The 24,632-nt window shown below is 44.3% G+C and overlaps 1 protein-coding gene across 8 annotated transcripts in view; it reads right to left on the reverse strand.

Annotated features, from left to right (window-relative positions):
- The window catches only part of LOC122547679 (suppressor of cytokine signaling 1-like), a 62,286-nt gene that overhangs the window by 5,453 nt on the left and 32,201 nt on the right, over positions 1 to 24,632 (reverse strand). The window contains exons 1-2 of one of the 8 annotated variants that reach the window (XM_043686279.2): positions 14,791 to 14,977; positions 11,035 to 11,121 (exon numbers count right to left, since the gene is read on the reverse strand). The exons of 2 other annotated variants lie outside the window; for them this stretch is intronic. The gene's annotated coding sequence lies outside the window, so the exon portion shown is untranslated. Of the gene's footprint in view, positions 1 to 182; positions 2,944 to 11,034; positions 11,122 to 12,242; positions 12,375 to 14,599; positions 14,725 to 14,790; positions 14,978 to 15,027; positions 15,169 to 24,632 lie in introns of those variants that run through there. 5 more of the 8 variants (XM_043686281.2, XM_043686277.2, XM_043686282.2 and 2 more) reach the window with 5 other exon arrangements.

Below are 24,632 nucleotides of genomic sequence, written 5' to 3' on the forward strand. Positions count from 1 at the left end.
TTTGCCAGCATTTGGCCTATATCCCTCTAAAGCCTTCTGATCCAGATACCCATCCAGATGCTTTTAAATGTTGTAATTGTACCAGCCTCCACCACTTCCTCTGGTAGTTCATTCCACACATGCACCACCTTTTGCGTGTAAATGTTACCCCTTGGGTCCTTTTTAAATCTTTCCCCTCTCACCTTAAATCTATGCCCTCTAGTTTGGACTCCCTTATTCTGGGGAGAGGTCCTTCACAATTCACCCTATCCATGCTCTCACACTTGCGCAGACACTAGTTTGTGCCGAGGCTGTAATGAGGTCAGGAGCTCAAGGTCCTGGTGGAACCTAAACTGGGCATCAATGAGCAGGCGCCACTTGATAGCAGTGTTGACGACACCTTCCATCACTTTAATACTAGCTTGTGCTGCCTCCTGCAAGTGAAAATAAATGGCAGTTTAAGAAGTAATGGTTCTGACAAGCCAAAAGGATCATCTCAGTGATGGGGATAAGGTCCAATAAACTGAATTCCTAGTCTTTCCCTCCATCTAGAACACCAATGTTTTCCTGTCTGTATGTGTGTTTTGGGGGTGGTTTACAAGGGCGTTAGAATTTTAACCACTAGAGTTGTAAGCCAATGGTTCATAACTGTTTACCTGTAACTGATATGTCTTTATTTTAATAAATACTAATCCTTAAATATAGAAACCTGGTTGATGTTTCTGTCAGCTTATATCTAAAAGGTAGGTAAATTGGAGACTTTTGTGTATTTTTATGAAATCTTTACATTTGAAGGTGACTCCAGAAATTGTAAGGTTTGATTTCCAACATTTTACCCCAGTGAGGTGCAATATACCCCCAAACTTATGACCCTCTATCACCTCAGGAGACAAATAAAGCCACATGGAAACACTCCCACTATCTAAAGGTTTCCCTTTAAGACACACAACATCCTGACTAGGGACTCCAATGCCACTCCTTCACTGGCTCTGGGTCAAAACCCTGGAGCTCACCTCCTAACCCACAGTGTCTGTCCCTACAACTTGCGGACTGCAGCAGTTCAAGAATATAGCTCAACAGCATCTTCTCAAGGACAATTAGGAAAATGTTGGTCCAGCCAGTGGCATTCATTTCTTCATGAATGTTTGCTTTCATTCCAAATCCCATGATGGCTCAGCAGTTAGCACTGCTGCCTCACAGCACCAGGGACCCACCCTTGAGCAATTATCTGTGTAGAGTATACACATTCTCCCTGTGTTTGCATGGGTTGCCTCCTGGTGCTCCGGTTTCCTCCCACAGTTTAAAGATGTGAGGTTAGGTGGATTGGCCTTGTTAAATTGCCAATAGTAATGGAGGCTAGGTGGATTAACATGGAAAACACAGGGTTACAGGAGTGGGACGTTCTTCAGAGCGTATGTGTGACTCGATGGGCTGAATGGCCTGCTTCCATTCTGTAGGGATTCTATGATCAACAAAGAGCTGCACTGTCTGAGGAGCAGCCTTTTAGATGAGAAGTTAAACAGAGGCCTAATCTACTCCTTCCGGTGGGTCTAAAGCAGCACAAAAAGCAGGGAGATTGGGGAATAATAGAACAAAGAAAATTTACAGTCCAGGAAAAGGCCCTTCGGCCCTCCAAGCCTGAGCCGATATTGTACTGGATAATTTTACCTGAACAGGTATTGAAAAATAAACAATACCATTATTAGCAAAGCAATTTTTGCAAGATCTTGCTATGTGCATTTCCTATATTACAAAGCCAGCCACAGTTCAAAAGTAATTAATTCCCTACAGAGTGATATAGAAAATACAAATTCTTTCTTCATGACTGCCTTTATTTAAAACCACTACCTGCTGATTTCTATCATATTAACAGTGTACACTGACCTTCTGCCCTAATCCCTTCATATCTCTACTATAGATACGCCCATCACCTTTCCTGGAACTCATTTTTCCCCTTTCCTCCAAGTTTTTAGCAATAGGAATTTAGTTCAAAAAAATCCTTGTTCTTTGTATGATCTCACAAGACCTGCTCACTTCCTTTCTCCTGCAAGACCAATTGTAGTATTCATTCCTAGGACCTTCTGAAGTCCATTACTGCATGTTTCACAGCCCTCACCCCTCACACTCTGAGCCTCCTACTTTTCAATGTTGCTTTCTCTAGTTTTGTAGTCTCCAGTTGAGCAAATTATTGCCCAGTTCACCTCTGTCAATTCTTTTAACCAGTCCCCCGCAATATTTTGCTTTTCTAATGAATGCAGGCCGAACTTACACCATCGCAACTGGGAAGAAAAAAGACTTCTTGAAAATATAAAATATTTTGTAAAAATAATTTTACTTCTGTGTACGTACTTAAAAGGTACAAAACTTAAATGGCGCCTAAGAGAGAGACAAAGTTTCTCCACTTGGGTGCATCAGGACTGAAATACAAGAAAGCAACTGAAAACAGTTTACACAGCCTGAGAAGGTGCTGCTTTCCCTTTTTAGCAATTCTTTCCACGTGACTACATGACCAGAATTGCACTTAATACAACAAGAATACAATTTCCTTACACTGACCATCAATCTCTCTGAAAAGCAGCACCCTTAAGTGTTTATTTTCACTGCAGTTAAATATTGTGCGTGATTGCGTTGTCTATAACTCTGCTGAATTAGTGTTTGTACACCAACATTGAACTGGAGCTGCCTTTCTCTCACTCAGTTATCAAGGAATGGTTGAAATCTCCTGCCTGAAACTGACCTTGATGCTTTGGTCATGGATGATGATGGATAGTGTAGGGGGACGAGCTGAGAATAGTTCACAGGTCAGCGCAACATTGAGGGCCGAAAGGCCTGTTCTGTGCTGTATTGTTCTATGTTCTATGACGCATATCCTCTCTCTCACTTGACCTTGGTTTACCTGAGTCCCTGAGTGCAAACTCTTTCCAGTGCTTTGTTCCATCAATTATTCCAATGCAGCCCTGTCAATCCTCCCATCACCCATCCTCTGTAAATTTAGCCAAATCTTCGCTGCCCACATTCTAATATTCAGAGTTGAGAGTGTGTTGCTGGAAAAGCACAGCAGGTCAGGCAGCATCCAAGAAGCAGGAAAATCGACATGTCAGGAATCCTGATGAAGGGTCTGGCCTCGGATGCTGCCTGACCTGCTGTGCTTTTCCAGCAACACATTCTCACTCTGATCTCCAGCATCTGCAGATGTTACTGTCTCCTACATTCTATTGTTCAGACATATCATCCATCCATCATCGCTATGCTCAATGATGCACACTGGGCGCGCTTCTAATAACATTTTAAAGTAAATATGATCACTTGTATATTCAAGTATCTCCAGGCACCTCCATCCCACCCTGATTTCTCTAAACCCTTGGTCACCCTGCTTTAAGAAGGACTTTATTAAATTGGAAAGAGTACAGAAGAGATTTAGCAGGATGTTGCAGGAACCGGAGGGTTTGAGTAATAAGGAGAGACTGGGACTGTTTTTGCCACTAACGCATTGCAGGTTGAGGGGTGACATTATAGAGGTTTATAAAACCATGAAGGGCATAGATAAAGTGAAGATCTTTTCCCCAGGATGGGGGAGTTCAAAACTCAAGGGCATAGAATTAAGGCGAGAGGAGAAAAATGTAAAAGGGACATGAGGGGCAATGTTTTCACACGTGTATGGAATGAACTGCCAGAGGAAGTGGCAGATGCAGATTCAGTTACAACATTACAATAGTGACCAGCAGCCACTCTCCGTCATGGGTTTGTCCTCTGGGATCGGAGTAGGAGCGTCAGCGGAGGTGACGGATGAGGACCGGAGCAGGCCTCATCTCGGACAGGCAGGTCAAGGCCGCAGAGGCAAGGGTTGAGGTTCCAGGGTCCGGCCAATGTCCAATGTCAGGAGACAGAGCCAGGGAGATTGCGGCCCTACAAACGGGTGGGAACTGAGCCCTTAGACGGGTGTCATCAGCTGGAGAGAACTGGACAAATTCCAAATCTCTTGCCTTAATTTCTTGCTTTTTATTTAAAAATCCAAGATGGTGCCTGTGAGTGTTAAATCTTTTCACTTTTCACTATAGTCCAGAACACATGGTAATAAATCCCAACATTTAAAAGACATTCAGACAGGTAGATGAATAGGAAAGGTTTAGAGGAATATAGGCCAAGCGCAGGCAGATGTGACCAGTTTAGTTTGGGAATATGGTCAGCAAGGATGAGTTGGACCGAAGGGTCTGTTTCCACGCTGGATGACTATGTGATCTCTTAGATCACTACACGTGTAGCAGACAATTTACATTACTATTTGAGCACTAACCCTTGACTCTGCATTTCCATATCCTAATTAATCAACAGGTTCAATGAGATTAGAAGGTGTTCCTCACACATTTCTTTCACAAAAGCTACTGGTCATTTAGGCTGTTATTATCTGCATTTCCTTGGACACTTGTGTTAACATTCAACTTTACACAGTACGAGATCTGGAATGGTTTGAAGTTGCTTGAGAGACATAAAGCAAACTGGAGAGGCATGATGAGGTAAAATAGGATAGAGAGAGAGAGAGAGAGACACACACACAGAGAGAGAGACAGAGAGAGAGAGACAGAGAGAGAGAGACAGAGAGAGAGAGACAGAGAGAGAGAGACAGAGAGAGAGAGACAGAGAGAGAGAGACAGAGAGAGAGACACACACACGGTCAGTTAGATAGAGGGAGAGGAGCACGATCAAAAAGCAAAAGAAGTTGAAAATTTCATAACACCAGGTTATAGTCCAACAGGTTTATTTGGAAGCACTAGCTTTCAGAGCGCTGCTCCTTCATCAGGTGGCTGTGGAGCAGGACCATAAGATACAGAATTTATAGCAAAAGATCACAGTGTCATGCAACTGCAACGACATATTGAACAAACCCAGATTGCTGTTAAGACTTTTATCTTTTCGAAGGGGTTGCAGGTGAAATACTTAACAGTAATCTTTGTTTAATATATCACTTCAAACAACCTACCACCACTCAATGCCTGGAGTTTTGGTTGGAGAATATCTAACTGGAAGTTACCAGCACTCAAAAAGACCACAGCTTAAGAAATATCAGCCAGCAAACCATATTTAAAAAAAACACAAGCAGACGCATAGAGAACACCACTAAAGACTCACCAGTCCTAAAACAGCTCGATTCCCATTATTGTTAAATACGTATTTTTAAACTGTCAGCATCAACTGTGTGAGGGAGATATCAAGGGGTTTAAAATGTGCCATTAATCTTATCGCATTTTATTGCTGCACAGCATCCTACTTTGTCCTGCAAGTCTAGCTCCACCCTGACGAGAGCACTGCATAGATAACATGTCCCGTCAAAGGTACAAATGCAAATCAGAGGGGACCACATTTGCTCTGCGGGAAAAAGCCACCACCAATTCCAAAAATACAGCCTTCAGTCTAAGCGTCACCAGCTTCCTTGTTTCACATTGCTCTTATAAGCGGGACCTTCATCGCTTCCTTATGACAAAAGCAGTCAACATTTTGAGTTGCATCTCAACGCGCTACTTAAAAGGTTTCAGACATGGTTAGTTTCAGGGATACAAGGTTCATGCCAGAGAATCATGTGTAAAACTTGAGATGGCACTCCAATGCAGTACTGAGGTGGTGCTGTATTACTTGGAGCTGTTGTCCTTTGCATGAGATATCAAACTAGCCCTTCCCAATGTTTTCCCCCTCTCCCTTCCACTGCGATCTCAGTTCAAGACTTGAAAATTGCTGTGACCCCCGTCGTTAAGAACTGACAGTAAAGGAGGGCAAAACTACAGCAGTCTCCAAAAATCTACCTTTTTACTGACTTTGGTGCAGCAGGAATCAGTTTTCAAAATAAAAGCAAGGTCTTAAAGTGGACAACTCGTCAGAGCTGCATGACAACCGTTGCTACCTTGGAGCTCATAACCCCATAACCTCAATCACAACCCCCACTGGACCTGCGGTCTACCTTTTGGGAAGTCCTGTATTAAACCAAAGCTCAAATCAGCCAATAAAAAAAATATTGTACAACATTATCTGAAGACGTGCAGGGGGAACTTCTCTTCGTGCCCTGTCTGACATGTATCAAATCATTTAATCACGTTTACTGTTTGTGGGATCATGCTGTGCACATTTGGTAGTTGCCTTTCTTAAATTATTAATTGCACTTCAAAAGTGCTCAATTGACTGGAAACACATTGCAGTCAGTGTTCGGAGGTCATGAAACCTCCTATGTACAACCCAGCCTCATGCAGTGTGTTTAGTTCCAACACCAGCTATTTCCTTTCTGACTTTGGTAAGCAAGACTACAAACTAGAAATCAATTTAAACACAAATTCACCTGCACCTCCACACACATCATTTACTGCATCCGTTGCACCCGATGTGGCCTCCTATACATTGGGGAGACAGGCCGCCTACTTGCAGAACGTTTCAGGGAACACCTCTGGGACACCCGGACCAACCAACTCAAACGCCCCGTGGCTGAACACTTTACCTCCCCCTCCCACTCCGCCAAGGACATGCAGGTCCTTGGACTCCTCCATCGACAGACCATGGCAACACGACGCCTGGGGGAAGAGCGCCTCATCTTCCACCTAGGAACCCTCCAACCACAAGGGATGAACGCAGATTTCTCCAGCTTTCTCACTTCCCCTTCCCCCACCTTATCTCAGTCCCAACCCTCGGACTCAGCACCGCCTTCTTGACCTGCAATCTTCTTCCTGATCTCTCCGCCCCCACCCCCTCTCCGGCCTATCACCCTCACCTTAACCTCCTTCCACCTATCGTATTCCCAACGCCCCTCCCCCAAGTCCCTGCTCCCTACCTTTTGTCTTAGCCTGCTTGGCACACCTTCCTCATTCCTGAAGAAGGGCTTATGCCCAAAACGTCGATTTTCCTGCTCCTTGGATGCTGCCTGACCTGCTGCGCTTTTCCAGCTCTGATCTCCAACATCTGCAGTCCTCACTTTCTCCTAATCAATTTAAACAAATCAGGACAATTCTGTACAGCACAACTGGGCTCAATGCAAACTTGTACACAATTGTCAAACTGATTTCATGACAAGATGTTACTGAGGTGATTGCTAGTGAGGCTACAGTAGTGTGCACTATTGACACAGAGGACAGAGACCCCAAAATAAGCAGCTATTCCGGCTCCCAATGTATCAGAGAGAAATCCATCTTTTGGTTGAAATACGACATCATGTTTCCATCAGTGTGTCTTTTGGATATAAAAGGCCCTGTGGCACTGTTTTCCGAATTCTTCTCAGTTTCCTGGCTAATATTTACCCTTCAACTAGCAACATGGAGCACAGATTATCTGCTCATTTATCTTTTTTACTGCCTGAGAGAGTGTAGGTGCAAATTGCCTGCTGACTTTCTTCCATTACAATTGAGAACTAGGAAGCACTTTGATGGTCATAAAATACTTGAGAGCATGCTGAGATCATGACAGATCCTGCACTTGCAAATATTTGCAAACCCCATATTTACAAACTGCAAGTTTGCTCCTCACTCTCTTTTGGAAACCAATACAAATAATGAACTAAATAAACCAATGATAGCCCCTTAAAGGGGCAGTGTAACTAAATGCAGATATTCAAAAGCAAGCTTACAAGGTTGAATTTCAATGTTGTGCCCAGATCTGATGACACACTCTAACCTCTGCAGTGCTCATTGGAGATGGAAGGTGCTCAGAGTGTCCAAGTTTGTGCAGGCTAGGTAGACCAGCCATAGGAAATGGAGGGTTACAGGGATAGGGTCTGGGTCTGGGTGGGATATGCTTCAGAGGGTCAGTGAACACTCGATGGGCCAAATAGCCTGCTTCCACACTGCAGGGATTCCATAAAGATCTGAGATGTATCCACACTCCACTGGCGTAGAGATGTGTTTTTCAGATGAGTTTCAGGTTATTACCTCAAAGTCAGATGAATTGGTAGGACCAACGAATATGAGACTTATTGGACACAGACAAATTGACTAGTTGATCTTGTACAATATGGCACACAGGAGTCAAAATTTAATTTAGTATTTCAACTGTAAGTGGGGTTAGTAAATATTCAGGAGAAAGTGAAAACTGCAGATGCTGGAGCTCAGAGTTGAGAGTGTGGTGCTGGAAAAGCACAGCGACATCAGGCAGCATCTGAGGAGTCGGAGAATCGATGTTTCGGGCATAAGTTCTTCATCAGGAATGAGGCTTGTGGGTTAGGTCTGAGAGATAAATGAGAGTAGGGTGGGGTTGGGGCAGGAAGCTGGGAAAGCGATAGGTGGATGAAGGTGAGGGAGAAGGTGAAGGTCAATGGGAGGAGTGATGGACGGGTCCGGAGGGAGGTGCAGAGTTCAAGGATTGGGACTGGGATAATGTAGGGGGAGGGGAAATGAGGAAGCTGTTGAAATCCACATTCATTCCGTGTGGCTGCAGGGTCCCAAGGTGAAATATGAGGCATTCCTCCTCCAGGTGTCAGGTGATAAAGGTTTGGCAATGGAGGAGGCCCAGAACCTGCATGTCCTTGACTGAGTGGGAGGGGGAGTTGAAGTATTCAGCCACAGGGCGGTGGGATTGGTGGGTGCGGGTGTCCCAGAGATGTTCTCTGAAACGATCTGCAAGAAGGCGTCCTGTATCTCCGATGTAGAGGAGACCACACCGGGTGCAAAGGATGCAGTAGATGACATTGGTAGAGGTAAAGGTAAATTTCTGATGGTAAACATTCAGTAAATTAGTAAACATTCAAACTAGTTAAGGTGGGCATTTCGAAACACTAAGTTCTGTCCTTGAGTGATGACACTGAAGTCATGATTTGGGCAGGCTGTATAATAAAAAGCTGATCAGCTGTGGAGGAATATGTTGACTCGGACATAGTGTCAACTATTGAAAGTGTAACAAAAACAAAAAAAAATGTAGATTCAAATGAATTTTAGACAATCATAGATAGCAAACCCAAATCTATCACTTTTTGAATTCTAGGATAGAAACCACGCAGTCTCAGGGGTTTTAGTCCCTTAAACGTTTCCAATACTTTTCCTCAGCTGATATTAATTAGTCTAATCTCCTCGGTCATTTTTATTTCCTAAAATTGTCTCAATTTCTTATGGGCAACTAGAGTCGTCTAATGTTAAGGCAGAAAAGTTATTTGTGCAACGTGTCTGCTATTTCCTTATCCCTCCTTATAATTTCTCCCATTTCTGCTCCTAAGGAACCAAACCTTACTAATAGCTACTCTATTCCTTTGTATATACTTATTTGAACTCTTTTTTTTAAAATTATATTCCTGGCTGGTTTACTCTCCCATTCTATTTTTGCCCCTTTTTCTCTAATCTTTGATGCCTCTTTGCTGATTATAATACACTGCTTATTATAATTTGCTACTGCTCTTTACATTATCATACTTTTCTCTTAATCTAATATCTTTTACATTCTGAGGGATGGATCTAGCTTGCTGAGTTTTTCTTTTGATGGAATGAATTTTCATTGTATATCTTGAACTGATTTTGTTTTACATGTTACCCATAGTTCATTTACCACCACATCCCTTGACGAATTTACCTGAGCCAATTTATCATAATGCCTACATCATTGGTTTTGTTTCAGTTCAACATGTTTCCTTGTGTTACATCAGTTTCAAACTAAACATGGTATCCAATGATATTGTGATCACTACTCCCCACAGGATCATTTATTATGAAACTGTTAATTAATTCTGCCTCATTACACAACACTAGATCTAAGATAGATTCATCCCTAGTCATTCATAATTATTGCTCCAGAAAGCCAACAAAATAAATATTTCACAAGCTCATTGACTAGACCGCTCTTACCAAGTTGATTGTCTGATTCTACATGAAGACTGTCCACTACAATTATTGTAAGTTCCAATACTTTATTACTGAATGCTGTACTGTTAAGTGTGTCCTAAGGGGCAACTCTTTCACACAGAGGGTGGTGCATGTATGGAATGAGCTGCCACAGGAAGTGGTGGAGGCTGGTACAATTACAGCATTTAAAAGGCATCTGGATGGGTATATGAATAGGAAGGGTTTAGAGTGCCAAGTGCTGGCAAATGGGACTAGATTAGGTTAGGATAGCTGGTCGGTATGGAAGAGTTGGACCGAAGGGCCTGTTTCCGTGCTGTACATCTCTATGACTCTAGTTGAGTGATGGAAAAGCATATTCATAAAGTATACAGCATTAACTGCATTGAATGTGGAACCGTTTGAAACTAATTTTGCTTTTTAAAATGGACAGTAGTGGCTGCCATGGGTCACCTGACTCTTGGTGTGGTAATCTTTGAGCCTCCAGACTATCTCAAAAGGAAAAAGACTGCAGGTGTCACTACTCATCTCCTAAAAGGTACTTCCTGACTCAAATGGATCATTCTGAAACAAGACACTGTCTGAATGTCTCAGTCCCCCAGCTGAACGTTTGGAAACAATAATCTCGTTACGGGCAATTTGCAAAAGCTCAGCACCATATCTGGTGAGGAACCAGATGGTAAGGCACCCCACATTGGTCGCCCAATGAGTGCTGGTCTGCAGAAAGACACAACTTTGCTGCCACTGCTGTTTTAGCAGTTATAGAGGCACAGAGTGATATAGCACAGAAACAAACCCTTCAGTCCAATCAGTCCATGTCGACCATAATCCCAAACTAAACTAGTCCCACCTGCCTGCTCCTTTTCCTATTCATATACTTATCTGAATGTTTTTTAAACGTTGTGACTGCACCTGCATCCACCACTTGCTCTGGAAGTTCATTCCACACATGAACCACCCTCTCTTGTAAAAAAAATTTTTTTAAATCTTTCTCTTCTCCTTAGTCTTGAAATCCCCCATCCTAGGGAAAAGACAACGACCCAAGCCCCTCATTATTTTATAAACTTCTATAAAGCCGCCTCTCAGCCTCCCACGCTCAAATGAAAAATGTCCCAGCCCATCCAGCCTTTCTTTATAACTCAAATCTTCCAGACCGAACAACATGTTAAGAAGGAATTAGCCTCTATCCCTCAAGAGTCAGACACAGTAAGATCATAAGGTCTCACAGATGTTCCTTTACGAGTCCACTTATTAGCAAACTGACCTCCAACAGTGGTGGTGGCATAGTCATTGCATTTGTGATTCAGAAGCCCAGACACTGCTCTGGTATCAGGTGTTCAAACCAGTCAATCTGGAATATAAAGTTAGTCTCAGTATTGGTGACCATGAAACGTTGCACAAAATCCATCTGGTTCACTAACGCTATTTAGGGTAGAAAATCTGCAATCCTCACCTGGTCTGGCCTACACCCGACTCCAAACCCATTTATGTGACTGAATGGCAAACTGCCCCCTGAAATCATCAAGCCAGTCACTCAGCTCAGGAGCAGTTAAGGATGGACAAAGCTTTCTGACACCACAAGAGATGCCCACATTCCATGAAAGAATAAAGAAAAACATTAATTCCATGATCCACAGAAAGTCCAGCTATTGAAAGGTTCCTGCGAGGACTCTGGCGAACATCATCAGATATTGAACTTATCCAGCTTGCTTTTCCCACATGATGTCCTCTACTTCATTGGGGCCAGCACCCAACACTTTCCAAGACAAGCCAAACACATGCATCTTGAACTTTCTTTTTGTAAAACTGCAATATTCCCTTAAACTACATTATGCTCAAGTCTCAAAGAATGTGGGTAAGTGAGTGAAAAGCTGCGTTAAGATTTTCATGGTTATGAAACTCAGAGACTTGCTGCTGGTTTTCAAGTGGTGTACACACTCGGGTGGTCAGAAATATATACGTCTTCCTTTCCAAACAAAAAAAACCCATTCAGTATTGGGAGAAAACAGTGCATTCAAATGTCTCATACCTTTGCATAATAGGGAGTTAACAATCTACTCCCACCAGCATTTTCTGATTTTGCTTTAATTTATTCATAGGATTAGATTCCCTACAGTGTGAAAACAGGCCCTTCAGCCCAACAAGTCCACACGACCCTCCGAAAAGCAACTCACCCAGACCCATTGCCCTACACCTAACACTATGGATCTCTGGATGAGGATGGTAAGCCCAACATTTATTTCCAACACCTAATAGCCCAAAGGACGGTTAAGATTTAACCACATTGCTGTAGATCTGTCGGCCAGACCAGGTGAGCACAGCAGATTTCCTTCCCTAAAGGACATTAGGGAACCAGCTGGCCTTTTTTTAAACAGCTAACATGGGCACCATCAGGCTAATTCTTTTTTTTTAAATTCCAGATTTTTACTGAATTCAAACTGAACAAACAGCCAGGATGAGATTTGAACTCACATTTGCTGGGATTCCAGAGGTTACCACTGACAGAATCACTGTACTACCACCTCCCTCTGAATCAGCCCCGATTCTTGAGTTGCCTCGTTTCTGCATGTACAGATTCAACCTTTGAGGCCACGCTGTGTATCACTGAAGTCTTCTTGCTCCCAGAGCCAACCATCTTCCCCTGCCATTCTCTGTCTGTCTTTCTGAAACATTTACACCCTTGGAATATTTGTTTCCTACCTTCAATCACAATACAACCACGTCTCTGTAACGGCGATTACATCTAAAGCATTTACCTCTATTTGCGCCTATAGCTCATCAACCACACTGTAGATCCTTCCTGCGTTCAGATAAAGAACCTCTAATTTCACTTTTAATTACTTCCTGCATTGGCCTTATTTGCTGATGCACAACTAGTGCTAAACTCTTCAGCCGTTCCTGTTCTTAGCGTACATCGCTGCACAGTCATGTTGTCCTGACCCCTCTTCATCTGAACCCACTCAACACACCCCCTGCATGCCCAGACCCCACTACATGCTTGAAGCCCTGTCCATAGCCCTAGTTATAGGATCAGCCAAACTACCAGCTCTAGCCTGGTTCAATGGAGCCTATCCCAACAGAATTGCTCCCACTTCTCTAAGTAGCAATGCCACTGCCTGTGAAAGCACTTCTTCCCCATCAATACAGTGGCTCAGCGGTTAGCCCGGCTGCCTCACAACGCCAGAGATCCAAGTTCAATCCCGTCCTTGGGGCGACTGTCTGTGTGGAATTTACACTTTCTCCGGGTGCTCCACTTTCCTGCCACAATCCAAAGATGTGAAGGTTAGGTGGGTTGGCCATGCCAAATCGTCCAGAGACATGCGGGCTAGGTGGATTACCATGGGAAATGCAGGATTATAGGGTGGTCTGTATGGGGATGTTCTTCAGGGGGTCAGTGAATCACCTGCTTCCACACTGTAGGGACTCTGACCCTCTGAGCTCACACTTTAAAGTTTCCAACACAAAAAAAATTGCAAACTCCCAGCTGCCCCCCCCCCCCCCCACTTTTGGTTTTGCTCCACTTTCCTGTGAAGTCGATGTCATTTCTTTTGACCACTTCTGGCATAATGAGACATTCGCCGAAACGTTTTACAGAAGTAAGCGGGGTCAAGGGCAGTTGTAACGGAAGAACTCTGAGTTAGTCTCACACGTTGCCGGGTCTGCTGACACAGGCAACTCATTTCTCCCACTCTTAATTACAGAGCACCGGAGCAGGCAAGAATGACCACTGTGAAAGATTCCCCGCTGATTTCGTGCTTACCCACTTAGCATTCTAACCATGTCTTGCTTTACAGCTGGATATTAAATGAAAACCCTGGATTCATTCTTGCTCTTCCAACCCAACTTGAACCTGTTAACTCCTTAATCCCCTCAAAACAAGCAAAGTAGCATATGTGCAGGCAACAGCAGCGTACTGAGTATTGTTTCATCATAATAAGGTGCTGCACAAACACTTTCTTATTTAACACTTCCTTTCAAGAAAACCAACCACTGACAGTGCTACCAAACAGATATTTTGCCATGTTTTTTTTCCCCTCTGTCTCACCCCCAAAAGATCTTCCAGCGACCAACAGAGGTGTTGCATGAAAAAATATTGATCTAAAATCATAAAAAGTGCTTACAATGTTCCGCATCCAGTGCTAGAACTTATTCTGCATGAATATTCATCCTACTGTGCAATTATATAGTTTCTTGCAGATATTGAGCCCAATTAATCACAGAAGCCCTACAGTGTGAAAGCAGGCCATTCGCCCCATCGAGTCCAAACTGACTCTCCGAACAGCATCCCATCCAGACCCACCCCATCTCCTGTAACACTCCATTTCCAAAGATAAACCCATCTAGCCTGCACATCCCTGGACACTTTAGCAATGGCCAATCCACCCTAACCTGCACACTGTGGGAGGAAACTGGAGCACCTGGAGGAACCTCACGAGACACAGGGAGTGAACGTGCAAACTCCACACAGCAGTCGCCCGAGGCTGGGATCAAACAGGCGCTGTGAGGCAGCAGTGCTAACCACCGAGTCGCCGTGCTGCCCCAACCAAAACACTTCAATTCGTCAAAGGCAAATTTGACATTCATGTAGTTCCACTGCGGGCAACACAGAAGCATTCCTCACAAAACCAGGAGAGACAATGCAGAAGCTAGGACCCTGAGTGAAAACCTCTTTTAAATGTAGAGTCAAGAAATGACTTCAGCAGTAATTACTGACTTAAGGAAAGTGAGATGAGAAAAGAGCAGACTTCACTGACTCGAGTGTGTCTCAGGTACAGGTCTAGATTTTCACGTCATACTCCTTTATTCCATGCCATGCGTCTGCTACACACCTGGATCGTCCCTGGCCACACATATCTCCCGGTGTCTGATTGCGTTAAACCTCACACAGATGCACAATCTTTCTCACAGGCTGAGATTGCCACACGAGTCAAGACAGCGTTTAAATTTAAACACTGTGGTGGCGTTCCGTTTTCTTTTCTACTCGATCAGCGGTGCTAATTAAATATCAGGCATTACTCACTGTCACAGAGTCTAACCAGGCTGCAAATGCGGGTGCACAGACACAAGCAAGTCACGGCAACTCCACCTCCAGCACCAGCTGAGTCCGAGTCCGAGAAAGCTCATTGTTTGCAGTGCAGGCGCGATCCAAGTCTGCACGCTGCTCTCCCCACACCAGCATGTGCCACCCACTGAGCGAGAGTCTCACAGCAGCCTGGCACCATGCCAGCTACCCGACTAAAGGAAGCATATTACTGACCGGCATGAGTCAACCCTCTTATAACTCCCGGAATAGCAGCTCAGCACCATGACTGGTGGAAAACAAAAAATGCAGTACAGCACAAAGTTAGTAAGTTACGCCGTGTACACTGCTCACGCCAACCGTTAGCCTCTTGCGAATGGAGCTTGTTACCATCAAACAGTCAGGTTAGATACAGGGGAGGCTGCCTAATCAAACCCTGACAGTCAGAGGTGAACTCCCTTGTCTCTTTCACAAGCCAAGCACCAGGGTTCACTTCTACAGAGATTACTTTGAAAAGGACAAGCTGTGCTGCATGTTTTGCGTCAGATTCTTTAACAAGCTGAGGTTCTTGCTGTTAAAGGCCAGCAACTGTTGCCTTTCACAAACAGAAAGTGATGGTGAATTGCCGTCTTCAACTGCTGCACGCTGTCTGGACGGGCTGATGCCACCCGAGTGGTTAGGTCAAATAGGATGCATTCGAAGGGAAGTGAACTCCATGGGGCAGGAAGGAATGGGTTAATAGGGCAGATGACAGCAGGTTTGAGTGAAGCAGTTGGCCTATCAAGGAATACTTTTGGAATACTGCATTTAGTTCTGGTCTCCCTCCTGTAGGAAAGATGTGAAACTCGAACGGGTTTAGAAAGGTTTACGAGGATGTTGCCAGGGTTGGAGGATTTGACCTACAGGGAGAGGCTGAATAGACCGGGGCTGTTTTCCCTGGAGCGTTGGAGGCTGAGAGGTGACCTTATAAAATTATGAGGGGCATGGATAGGGTGAATAGGTAAAAACAATGACTGCAGATGCTGGAAAACAGATTCTGGAGTACAGTGGTGCTGGAAAAGCACAGCAGTTCAGGCAGCATCCGAGGAACAGGAAAATCGACGTTTCGGGCAAAAGTCCTTCATCAGGATAGGGTGAATAGTCATGGTCTATTCCCCAGGATAGGAGAGCCCAAAACTAGAGGGCATAGGTTTAAATGCGAAAAGGGAAGGATTTAAAAGGGACCTAAGGAGCATGCAGAAGGTGGTACGTGTATGGAATGAGCTGCCAGAGGAAGTGGTGGATGCTGGTACAATTACAATATTTGAAAGGCATTGGGATGCATACATGAATAGGAAAAGTTTAGAGGAATATGGGCCAATTGTTGTCATGTGGGACTTGATTAGGTTAGGATATCTGGTCAGCATGGACGAGTTGGACCGAAGGGTCTCTTTCACTGCTGTACCTCTCTATGACTATAATTCAATGCAATTTCAAACTCAAGAGTGCCCCCTGCTGCCCCTGTGTAATGCTACCATCCTCATGACTCTGAATGCAAACATTAGAAACCATTTTTAACTCATCAGTGGACACTATCACTGTTCAACCAATTATTTCCAAAGGATGGTTGAGTGTAGCCCACTACGGCAGCAAGGTCTCTCCCTCCTCAGCAATCTCGCTTCACCAACTTGCTTTGTTTGCAGACAATTCTCCAAACATCATTAGCAATTGTGGACAGACCCAATCTGACTGTGGAAACATTCTCACTATATTCCAGTGATATACAAACAAACAAAGACTGAATGTGACTGTGTGCTGGACTCAAGCAAAAGGAGCTCAGATTCAGTTCAGCTCATCCTCCTTCCCAAAACGTGGAGCTGCCGACGTTGGACTGGGATGGGAGAAAGTGAGGACTGCAGATACTGGCGACCAGAGCCGAGAGTGTGGTGCTGGAAAAGCACAGCTGGCGAGGCAGCATCCGAGGAGCAAGGGAATCGATGTTTCCAGCATAAGCCCTTCATCAGGGTTGATGCCCAATACATCGATTCTCCTGCTCCTCGGATGCTGTGCTTTTCCAGCAACACACTCTCAACTTGGACTGGAGTGGACAAAGTTAAAAATCACACAACAGCAGGTTATAGTCCAAAGGTTTATTTGGAAGAACTAGCTTTCGGAGTGCACTTCCTTCATCATCCAAAAGGCTGCACGGGGAGGCTAGATTGAAAGTTGGGAACGTGTTAGAATTCAACCTGTGAATCCATCTTTGCTTCAACACACACTATCACAAAGACTCCAATGAAACTACTAATGCCTCTTGCTAAAAAAAAAAGGCCAAACACTAACATCACAGATCATTAAGCCCTCAATCAAGCAGTCCCACTGTCTAGAGATTGACAATTCCTAAAGATTACAGACACACTGTAATGTAGGCTAACCTGAAGTTCCGGGAAGGCAAGGAATTTACCAGCAACATCAGCAAGGGAAAAGAAAAATTCACCACCGGAACGGCAACAGGGAACCTCAGCAACGTCCAGACAAAGCAACCCATCCCAGCGCCAGCTGTTCCCATGACTTGCTCACCCAGCAAGAACTGTTCAGTTATTCTGAATAAGCAGGTCATCAGCTCTGTCAAAGTAGGGAGGAAGGAGAGAATCAAACAATCTTGGGGTAAAGCTAGCAGTGGTTGTAGCCTTAAGGCTAAAGAGGACAGAGAATTGTGCACTCAGTGTCTTTTAGATACATTGTAGCTACAAGCTGTGCAGCGGACTATAGGGTGAAAATGATAGGGGAAAGAAAATTACAGTGTTACAGATTTACAGGTTGTTTTTCCCCCTAAGGGACAGCAGTTACAGTATTTCACAATGGCTCAACATATATTGCACTTTAGCACTGAATTAATTCTCAGGGTGTGAATAAAGAAGGCACCTGTTTCAGAGTTCTGTTGGAAAAGTGTGACTTTCTTAAACAGCTGCCGTCTGTGAAAGGTGCACCCACATTACTATTAGGTCAGAAGTTGCAAGGTTCTGAGCCAGCAGCAATTGAAGAAACTTTACCAACTTATTTTCCAATACGTATATGAAAAACACAGAAATGTAAAACAAATCTTGAACTAGTCTGAACTGTGGTCCTTCCATGGTATTTTGGCAGTCCCAACAACTATCATTCCACATAGCACTATTTCACCTTTGTCTGCACTTACCTACACCATATTTCAGTTCTGCTTGCATCAAGCTACCTATCCAGATATTTTTCTCTCCATCTCAAGAATTCCAGCCTTACATCAAAGCATTTGCAGCTGCATCTCCTGAACACATAAATCTAACAAAACAACAGACCGAGACAGCAGAAACATGGCAGTACGATCACCTCCGATTTGAACACGATTCAACTTGGACAGACACTGTGATTCCTTTCTCATCATTGGGTTAAGGTCCTGGCATTCCCTGCTTAGCATTGTTGTAGAAACACATTTCAGAATGCCTCATCAGCAGAACTTTCTAACAAGCACCACGACATCACTTGACTGATGGGGTCAGAATGTGGAGGTCCTTCATATACGCCCAGTCAGTCTGCACCAGCGCACACTGCCCTCAAAGTGCCGGAGTGGGGAGAGTAGAGACTGTCACACAACTCCTGCTGGAATGTGCTTTTGCAAAGGACGTTTGGAGAAAAATGTAGTGATTTTTGTCCTGTGCAGCTCCATGATGCAGGACTTTGTGCTCTACGTGTTCCCCGGGACACACGCAGAGACAAATATCGACTGCGCCTGGTGGACCATCAACTCAGTGAACGAGGCTCTCTGGTCTGCGTGAAACTTTTTGGTATTTCCAGAACATTCCTGATGAAGGGCTTATGCCCAAAACATCGATCCTCCTGCTCCTTGGATGCTGCCTGACCTGCAGAGCCAGACATTTCGACTCTGATCTTCAGCACCCCCGCAGTCCTCACTTTCTCCAGAACAAGGAGCTGACCCAGACTGAGTGTTACAGACTGACATATTCCAAGGTCCAGGATTACATGCTGAGGGAAGCTCTAAAGCTTGGGGCAGCTGCCACCAAGACACAGTGGGAAAAGACCACCATCTGAGGTCTTCCTGCTGAAGTTAAATATATGTCCATTCAGATATCGGACCCTCCTAGTGCCTCAAATGCACATAAATATAATCTGGTATGTGTAAGAGACTTATTTGGTTTATTTGGATAGCATCAAACTCCAATGCCTGTTTGTTTGTTTCCTTAAAATGCTACTGTACAGAACAGAACTGCGTTTGTGACTATGTATGTACTCATAAAGAAATCTTCATATATAAAGTAGATACTTGAAATAAAAAAAACATTCACCACAACATGAAGCCCCACCAACTGAACAGAGGCAACTGGGATGGCCGCACTCTTGGGTAAATGTTAAAATCAAGCTGGCTTCCACACTCATTGGTTGGAAGTTCCTGCATGTTGCATGATCCCAGCTGATGGTAATATTGGACAAGTCAGATCCCCCCCAGAGTGAACCTTGGGCCTGATAGACCATAAGCATTTTTTTGTTTATAGGGGAGGTCAGTCATTGAACAAGAGGCTGCCAATGTACTTTTAACAAAGTTTACTTCAAGCAAGAAAAAGATCATTGAAACAAAATCATTAAAAAGTCAGAAAAAAAAAGTCAACCTTTTTATCCTAACAACAACCTTACAGACAGTCAATCCCCCAGGAGGGGTCACCTCTATCACCATGCCAAACTATTACAAGGCCCCATCAGGAATACCTGATGAAGGGCTTTTGCCCAAAACATCGATTTTCCTGCTCCTCGGATGCTGCCTTACCTGCTGTGCTTTTCCAGCATCACTCTAATCTAGACCCCAAATATTTCATCCTATTGCTTTTATCCTCAATATACTTTGAGTTTGAAAATCCAAAATTCATAATTGTACTGCCAACTTTTCGCCAGTTAACCAGAACTCTGACAGTCCCATATCCTGTCTATTTATTTGCTTCAGTTTCATATTTTGCCACTTAGCACAGTGGAGGCAAAAAAACACATCCACACATGTACAAATTGGTCCCAGTGACCACTCCCTTTAACAAGCTGCGTGTGATTTGCTCTGTCACGCACTTTTATCAGTTTGAGAGGTGGGGGGGGGGAGTGGAGGAGGTGTTGCTGACCACAAAAGAGCATGACATTTCTGCTTGATCCAATCAAGCAAAAAATGCCACGCTCGCAACAACATTTTCCAAACTAACTTGGCCAATTGCACTGCATAGGTCACATTTGTAATAACACTGGAGCTCAGGTAAGTAGTGGAACATGTCTATTCCTGTCCACAATTCTGAAACACGCCCTTCTCCCAAATACTGGGTAGCTGTTCCAGGAATTAGCAAAGAATTTGATCAAAGGGAGAGGATGTGGTGGAGGCTGGTACAATTGCAACATTTAAGAGGCATTTTGATGGGTATATGAATAGGAAAGGTTTGGAGGGATATGGGCCGGGTGCTGGCAGGTGGGACTAGATTGGGTTGGGATATCTGGTCGGCATGGACGGGTTGGACCAAAGGGTCTGTTTCTGTGCTGTACATCTCTATGACTCTATGACTTGATGTGAGAACGAAGGCCAAAGTATTGGACACAGATCACAGAAAGTATGCAGAATGACACAATGAATAAAATTGAAAATAGCACAAGGCAAAGCTTGGAGACCAGAGAACCAAGAATAATAGCACACTGCCTACATTCAACATCACTGAAGAAGGGCTTATGCCCGAAACGTCGATTCTCCTGTTCCCTGGATGCTGCCTGACCTGCTGCGCTTTTCCAGCAACACATTTTCAGCTACATTCAACATCAGCAGAGTGTGGTAAAGGATCTTAAGACAATAAGCTAAAATGTGCTGTACACAATTTATACAAGTCTATGGAGGGGATGCAAAGACTTTGGTGTATTCTAATTAGGCCACACCAGAGCAATGAGCACATGTCTAACTACTGTGACGCAAAAGGGCAAATGATCTTTAGAGTAGAGTAGATTTTATTTGTCGTGTCTACTATATACAACTGATATAGTAAAAAATGAGATAGCAGTTGGAATACCTCTGGAGAAAATGAGAAGCTAAAGACAGAAAATTGTGGTCTGTCAGCCGACGAGAAGGGAGGCATTGCCTTTCTGAACAAGTTCGGAGGGATAGCCAACTGTTAGTTCAGGCACGTAGCTTACCAGGAGGTTTATTTTTGTTTGAACGGCGGGGAGAGATTTTGGGGGGTGTCGAAGTTCAGCACTGAAGCAGCTTGAAAGCTTTGTCAATGGTGTTGGTGCCAGAGGATAGGGTGGAGGCACGGATAAGGTTAGATTCGGGAATTCACCGTGCAAGAAAGAAAAGATATAGTGCTAGAGGAGATCACTAAAGATCGCAATGGATTTCTACTTCCACCTCGAGGAGGGTTTGTAGTGGAGTTTTCTAGGGGAATGTTTTGGGACCCTTGCTTTTCCTGATAGATATTAGTGATCTAGGTCATGGTGTGTAGGAAACAGTTTTGAAGGTTGCAGATCACACAAAACTTGGAAGAATGTAAGATATATTCAGGGATGTTGTTACGCAACTCCGGAGCAAGTGAGATGTGAACCCATGCCTCTCGTTCAGAAAGAGGCAAGCCCCCTTTGAAAAATTGTAAACCATGATGAGAAAAGTGTAGAATTCCAAAAGGACAGACCTGTTGGGAGAGATAAGTGGCAGATGGAGCTCAATGCAGATGAGTGTGAGGTGTTAGATTTGAAAGGAGGAACATTGAAAGACGATATAAAATAGGGGGTACCACACGGGAGGCTGCTGAGTAAGGTGAGGGCCCATGGTGTTCGAGGTGAGCTACTGGTATGGATTGAGGATTGGCTGTCTGACAGAAGGCAGAGAGTTGGGATAAAAGGTTCTTTTTCAGAATGGCAGCTGGTGACGAGCGGTGTCCCGCAGGGTTCAGTGTTGGGGCCACAGCTGTTCACGTTATATATTAATGATCTGGATGAAGGGACTGGGGGCATTCTAGCGAAGTTTGCCGATGATACGAAGTTAGGTGGACAGGCAGGTAGTACTGAGGAAGTGGGGAGGTTGCAGAAGGATCTAGACAGTTTGGGAGAGTGGTCCAGGAAATGGCTGATGGAATTCAATGTGAGCAAATGCGTGGTCTTGCACTTTGGAAAAAAGAATACAAGCATGGACTACTTTCTAAATGGTGAGAAAATTCATTAAGCCAAAGTACAAAGGGATCTGGGAGTGCTAGTCGAGGATTCTCTATAGGTAAACATGCAGGTTGAGTCTGTGATTAAGAAAGCGAATGCAATGTTGTCATTTATCTCAAGAGGGTTGGAATATAAAAGAGGGCGGCACAGTGGTTAGCACTGTTGCCTCACAGCGCCAGAGACCCGGGTTCAATTCCCGCCTCAGGCGACTGACTGTGTGGAGTTTGCACGTTCTCCCAGTGTCTGCGTGGGTTTCCTCCGGGTGCTCCGGTTTCCTCCCACAGTCCAAAGATGTGCAGGTTAGGTGAATTGGCCATGCTAAATTGCCCGTAGTGTTAGGTAAGGGGTAAATGTAGGGGTATGGGTGGGTTGCGCTTCGGCGGGTTGGTGTGGACTTGTTGGGCCAAAGGGCCTGTTTCCACACTGTAATGTAATCCAAAAATCTAATAAAAGCACCGTTGTGCTAGTGAGCCTTTATAAAGCTCTGGTTAGGCTCCATTTGGAGTACTGTGTCCAGTTTTGGTCCCCACATCTCAGGAGGGACATACTGGCACTGGAGCGTGTCCAGCAGAGATTCACACGGATGATCCCTGGAAGGGTAGGTCTAATATACGAGGAGCGGCTGAGGATCCTGGGATTGTATTCATTGGAGTTTAGAAGATTAAGGGGAGATCTAATAGAAACTTACAAGATAATACATGGCTTGGAAAGGGTGGACGCTAGGAAATTGTTTCCGTTAGGCAAGGAGACTAGGACCCGTGGACACAGCCTTAGAATTAGAGGGGGTAAATTCAGAACAGGAGAAAGTGAGGTCTGCAGATGCTGGAGATCAAAGTTGAAACTTTATTGCTGGAACAGCACAGCAGGTCAGGCAGCATCCAGGGAACAGGAGATTCGACGTTTCGGGCACAGGCCCTTCTTCAGGAATCCTGAAGAAGAGCCTGTGCCCGAAACGTCGAATCTCCTGTTCCCTGGATGCTGCCTGACCTGCTGTGCTGTTCCAGCAATAAAGTTTCAACGTAAATTCAGAACAGAAATGCGGAGACATTTCTTCAGCCAGAGAGTGGTGGGCCTGTGGAATTCATTGCCGCAGAGTGCAGTGGAGGCCGGGACGCTAAATGTCTTCAAGGCAGAGATTGATAAATTCTTGATGTCACAAGGAATTAAGGGCTACGGGGAGAATGCGGGTAAGTGGAGTTGAAATGCCCATCAGCCATGATTGAATGGTGGAGTGGACTCGATGGGCCGAATGGCCTTATTTCCACTCAGATGTCTCATGGTATAATTTTAAAAGGGGTGCAGGAGCAAAGCAGCCTGTGTGTATTTGTAAATAGATCATTGAAGACTGCAAGATAAGCTGAGACAGTTAAAGTATGCAGTAACCTCAGCATCACTAATAGAGGCATAAAAGTACAAGAAGGTGATGTTGAATGTGTACAAGACACTTGTTAGGTCTCACCTGCAGTCTTATCTACAGTTATGTGCGAGGCATTATTGAAAAGATGTGAAGGCATTGGACAGAGTGCAGAAGTGATTTACAGGAATAGTTCCAAGGATGAGAAATTTAAGGGTAGATTGAAGAAGTTGGGACTATTCACCTTTTGAGAGGAGAAAAGTTACAGGAGAAGGTTATCTCAGACTATAACGGGATCTGGACCAGATGGACCAATGGCTGAGAAGTGGCAGATGGAGTTTAATTCAGCTAAATGCGAGGTGCTGCGTTTTGGGAAAGCAAAGCTTAGCAGGACTTATTTACTTAATGGTAAGGTCCTGGGGAGTGTTGCTGAACAAAGAGACCTTGGAGTGCAGGTTCATAGTTCCTTGAAAGTAAAGTTGCAGGTAGATAGGATAGTGAAGAAGGCGTTTGGTATGCTTTCCTTTATTGGTCAGAGTGTTGAGTACAGGAGTTGGGAGGTCATGTTGCAGCTGTACAGGACATTGGTCAAGCCACTGTTGGAATATTGCATGCAATTCTGGTCTCCTTCCTTTCGGAAAAATGTTGTGAAACTTGAAAGGGTTCAGAAAGGATTTACAAGGGTGTTGCCAGGGTTGGAGGATTTGAGCTATAGGGAGAGTCTGAACAGGCTGGGGCTGTTTTCCCTGGAGTGTTGGAAGCTGGGGGAGTGACCTCATAGAGGTTTACAAAATCATGAGGGGAATGGATAGAGTAAATAGACAAAGTCTTTCCCCTGGGTTGGAGGATTCCAGAACTAAAGGGCATAGGTTTAGGGTGAGAGGGGAAAGATGTAAAAGAGATCTAAGGGGCAACATTTTCACGCAGAGGGTGGTATGTGCTTGGAATGAGCTGCCAGAGGAAGTGTTGGAGGCTGGTACAATTGCAACATTTAAGAGGCATTTGGATTTGTCTATGAATAGGAAGGGTTTGGAGGTATATGCTGGTAGGTGGGACTAGATTGGGTTGGGATATCTGGTCGGCATGGACGAGTTGGACTGAAGGGTCAGTTTCCATGCTGTACATCTCTACGATTCTATGACTCATTCCTTCAGGACCAAGGGTGCTACAAGGACTGCACAAACTACGCAATCATACCACGGACAGCATTAAATGCATAAACGCAAAACTCACAAATTACAGTGTAATAAAAGAATAATTAACAGACATTGTTCTAGCAGCAATTTAAAATTAT

The sequence above is a fragment of the Chiloscyllium plagiosum genome, unplaced genomic scaffold, assembly GCF_037043375.1.
Source record: "Chiloscyllium plagiosum isolate Xiang-an unplaced genomic scaffold, Cpla_swu_hap1 HiC_scaffold_33, whole genome shotgun sequence".
NCBI classification, from domain to species: Eukaryota; Metazoa; Chordata; class Chondrichthyes; order Orectolobiformes; family Hemiscylliidae; genus Chiloscyllium; species Chiloscyllium plagiosum.